This window comes from Austrofundulus limnaeus, unplaced genomic scaffold (assembly GCF_001266775.1).
Source record: "Austrofundulus limnaeus strain Quisiro unplaced genomic scaffold, Austrofundulus_limnaeus-1.0 Scaffold808, whole genome shotgun sequence".
NCBI classification, from domain to species: domain Eukaryota; kingdom Metazoa; phylum Chordata; class Actinopteri; order Cyprinodontiformes; family Rivulidae; genus Austrofundulus; species Austrofundulus limnaeus.
In genome coordinates, this window is record NW_013953210.1 from 68,795 (window position 1) to 73,690 (window position 4,896).

General features: G+C 42.5%; 1 protein-coding gene across 4 annotated transcripts in view; it reads left to right on the forward strand.

Annotated features, from left to right (window-relative positions):
• prom1a (prominin 1a) overlaps positions 1–4,896 on the forward strand; it is a gene marked incomplete in the record, with an annotated part of 88,690 nt that overhangs the window by 1,433 nt on the left and 82,361 nt on the right.

A 4,896-nucleotide genomic window follows, 5' to 3' on the forward strand; every position in this document is an offset into this window, starting at 1 on the left:
ACTGGTCGCAGTCCTCCTGGCACTTAACAGCATATACAACATTGCTCGGCAAAGTAAAACAATTAATTCACCCTGAAGATAAAAACTATAATTTTAACAGGGTAATATTTTAAGATAAACATTAACTCAAAAACTATTTATAAACATATTAAAATATCCCTGAAAGACGTGAGACTACATACTGTTCATTAGATTGGTTCACTGGGCGGGTTACGTCACACAGATTAACTTCACGTTAATTATTTGTAGCGACTAACTTTTTTTGTTTTTTGTTTTTCTATCACACGAGTTAAAAACAAGAAGAAGTTAACGTTAGCCAAAGTTAGCTTACCGTTCTGTCATCCCACTCTCTTTTTAAGCGTCATACTGCTGGATGGTCCGGTACAGAATTGGTACTTTTCCTTCGAGTTTGGTGTAGTCCATTATTAATGTTGTGTCGCAAATAAAACTAAACAAGATTTGCACGTTTAATTATGATGCTGCCGACATCGAGGCTGCTCTCAGCTCAACAGGGCCGGGTTTAAGGCCAGGCTGGGAGCAGAGGCGCCCTCTACTGGATGAAGTCAAAACTACACCGAAATAAGGTTTAAACAAATGTTTTCAATTAATCAAATGGAAAGAATTTTAATTTAGTAAACCATTATTCAACAATTAATCGTAAGTCGATTAATTGTTTAAAATAGGTTTGGTCTATTCAAGAGTTCAAACTTGTCTCACCAACACCAGGTTCAAATCCAGAGCAAAGGGCAGTGAAGAAGTCATTTAAACTAAAACTTTTATTTTATTACCAAAAACCCATCCTGGTTGGAGTTACGGTAGGYGTCTTACTGATCGCACTGCTCAACTCAGAAGTTGCAGAGGTTTATTCCWTCTCAGCGAAGACACACTGAAGGCTGGTGAGGACAGACAGTCTGTGCGCTGTTAGCATCAGGTACCAGTCACATAGGGACAAGATAAAAAAAAGAAACAGGTGACCAAAGCAATAACTATATTAACCCAGTGGATGTCCATTCTCTTGTCTGTCGCTCTCCCTGTGCCTCAGTGAAGCATCCTCCCATCGCCTGGTTCATTTGGACTCCGATCCGCCAATAAATTTCCTTTTTGATGTGTGTTAGGTTCAATAGGTTCTGCTTCCCAATAAACACACCGTCACGTGTCYCTGACTGCCTCCGTCCTGAAGAGCGACGTCCTGGTATCTTCCTCTGAGGACCAGACGAGGTTTGATGATGAGACCCACTCGTAGGGCTGCAGCCAACGATTATTTTAGTAATCGATTAATAYATCAATTATTCTGAAGATTAATCGAGTAATCAGATTTTTTAAAAATTGTCATGCTCTGCAGTAATTACTTAAGCTTATTTTATGAGAAATACAATTATTTGATATTGTGAAGGGATAATCTACACTTGCTGATGACCCTGCTGCAATCAAAGTAAAATTACAATACCATTTGTATTCATGCATTTTAAGCTCTGGTTACTTGTATTTATGTATGTGAGGTTTGAGGAGGCATTAATTAAAATAACTGTGTCATTGAATCATTTTTAACCATCTCAGAAAAATCYAAATGCTGTAAATTTATTATTATGGATCGGAGAACTGAAAGTCCTTTTTTTGTTGTTGTTTAAAAATTTAACAAGTAAAATGGGTAATATAAACATTTGGATGTTGCAGTTGAGTTTTGTAGAGTTCACTTGTTCATTGTAACAAAAAAAAAATCAATTTTTTAAGATGGAGATTAGGTTGGTGCAGGGTTCCCATTTAGGCAATAAAAGATTTAGTCTAGACTGCTTAGCTACAAACAAATATGACAGTAGTAATGAAGGCTAAAATCATAAAAAGCAGCAGCAAATAATTAAAAAAATACAACTTTCTTTTCTTTTTTCGACTTGGAGAAGGCGTTTGACCGTGTCCCTCGGGGACTCCTGTGGGGGGTACTCTGGGAGTATGGGGTACCAGGCCCATTGATACGGGCTGTTAGGTTCCTGTATGACCGGTGCCAGAGCTTGGTCCACATTGCTGGTAGTAAGTCTAAGAGTTGGACTCCATCAAGGTTGCCCTTTGTCATCGATTCTGTTCATAACTTTTATGGACAGAATTTCTAGGAGCAGCCAAGGTGTTGAGGGGATCCTTTTGTTGACCTTAGGATCACATCTCTGCTTTTTGCGGATGATGTGGTCCTATTGGCCTCATCAGATCCTGATCTCCAGCTCTCACTGAAGCAGTTCACAGCTGAGTGTGAAGCAGCCGGGATGAGGATCAGTGCCTCCAAATACCAGACCATGATCTTGAGCCGGAAAATGGTAGCGTGCCTTCTCCGGGTTGGGAAGGAGGTCCTGCCCCAAGTGGAGGAGTTTAAGTATCTCGGGGTCTTTTTCACGAATGAGGGAAGAATGGAGCGGGAGATCGACAGGCGGATTGGTGCTACATCTGCAGTGATGCGGGTGCTGTACCGGTCTGTCGTGGTGAACTGAGAGCTGAGTCAGAAGGCGAAGCTCTCGGTTTACCGGTCGGTCTACGTTCCTACCCTCTTCTATGGTCACGAGCTTTGGGTAGTGACCAAAAGAACGAGATCACGGATACAAGCGGCCAAAATGGGTTTCCTTTGCAGGGTGTCTGGGCTCTCCCTTAGAGATATGGTGAGAAGCTCAGTCATCCAGGAGGGACTCCTGGATGACTGGTCGCTGCTCCTCCACATCAAGAGGAGCCAGCTGAGGTGGTTCATCTGGTTAGGATGCCTCCTGGACGCCTCCCTGGTGAGGTCTTCCGGGTATGTCCCACTGGGAGACCCAGAGGAAGACCCAGGACACGCTGGAGGGACTATGTTTCTCAGCTGACCTGGGAACGCCTTGGGATTCCCCTGGATGAGCTGGCCCAAGTGGCTGGAGAGAGGGAAGTCTAGGTCTCTCTGCTTAGGCTGCTGCCCCCAAGACCCGACCTCGGATAAGAGGCAGAAAACAGATAGACGGACGGACGTTTTTTTAGCGCTTCATTTTGGCACTCTACGTCTTCCTTTAAAGCTAAATATAGTGCTTAGCAAGCATACATGAGACACGTCGACAGTGTAACTGTTAGCGGAAGCGCGAACGTCTTAGCATTGTGTAACATAAATAATATTCCGGCCGGACAAAAGTGCGCTAATTATAACAGTATGTATATTTTACGAAGCTTCGAGGCAGATAATTTGCCTCAAGGAGTTTTTGTAATCGAATTACTCAAATTATTAGAGGAATCGTTTCAGCCCTACCCACTTGTATGGGGGGACAGCGTCCCGGTGGATCAAAGTCCAGACTCAGTCCTCAGAATTTAAACTCTGTTGTGATTCAGCAGTCTTATTCTTCAGAGAAAGGCAAACAATATGCTAAATGGGTGTAGCTTTAAGCAGCGCACAGTGATCCAACATGCTGGTGATGTCACTGATTGAGCTCTATATAGTCTTTGTGTGTGGCCTGTTGTGCATCAGATCCATCCCCGCTCTGTGTGGTGCACGTGAAGGTGGTGTTTATGCCTGCAGCACACTTGGTGTCAGGATGATCATAATTAACACACCTCTACCTGTCAGCATCCACTCCACATTTTTAGTAAWGCGTGAGTGATTTTGTTGGATCTGCCTCAGAAATCCTCTTCGAACCAGGGTTTACTTTCAGACCTGATTTGCTTTACGGAGGTTTGGGTTTAATTGGGMAGCGGATCCTCAAAAGGTGCAACTCCCCTTCACTATAGCCCGTGTCCACCCTCCATTGGAGTGTTGTTCAGATTAGGATCTCTTCGAGTCACCTTGCTAATTGATTAATCCCATAAGCTTGTCCACCATATGTTGTTGGTCCTTTGGATCGCAGTTTGTCACCAGCTTTCCACAGGGGGGTCCTGGTTTTATCCTGAGGAGCAGACAGACAGAGCTCTGCTCAATGAAGTTCAATTCATTCATGACTGTAGCCATTAAAGGTTGCTCAGTATGAGGCTGTTCATCTCTTTGTTTAGAAAGCCTCCTGTCCTTTTTATTTTTTTATTTTGGGACTCATCTAAGCAGGAGTCTTCTTCCTGCAGATGCTGCTTGGACTTTTCAATCCTGCAGCCTGTTTGAGCCGTTAGTTTTGAGCAGATGCTGGAAAAACCTCTGGAAATTCACAGCTTGTCATTTCTGTAACAACATGTCTGTCTGTGTGATTTGTTGGAGCGTTCAGCTGTAAGTCTGATAAAAAATTGATTTGACAAGCCAGGAGAAAGATTTGCAGATACAGAAGTTTTCACTCTGATGGTTTGTGGCAGGAGATGGGGTCCCAGATCCAACCCAGCTGTGTCTGGGTGAGACAGTAAACATGTTACCATTATCGAAAGGTCTAAAAATCTAATCTATTATGACTTTGCAAAATAAGCATCACATTGTGGTGTACTTTATGCAACCATCTCAACTCTGACCAACAGTCTGATTGGGTGTTTTTATTAGTTCTAACTCGAAGGACAGAGTATTTGGTTTGGTTGGTACCAAAGTGTGCTGGACTGTTTGTTTTGGTGAATATTTGAAGTTAATTTGTTGTCAGTATGGATCACTGTGTGCTGCCTCTATAATGTTACAGGCCGAGCTTAGCTAGGCAGTGAGTGACAGGTTAACCCATTGACAGATTAACCAGCACTTGACCCACATGTGCACAGTTTAGCATCCAAGTCCTTTCCTTCTTTTTTCACCACTAGGTAGAAGCTAGRGCTGGGCRGTATGAYCCAAAATTTATACCACGGTATTTCCAGCAATCGTATCACGGTATTTGATATGTACAAGTTTAATAATGTGTGAGAAATCCACAGTTTTCTGTTTATTCAGTCAGTGTTTAATATAGCTGGCACAATAAATTTAATAAAATATACTGTACTTTTTTTTATTTAGTGTGTAAAAAAAAT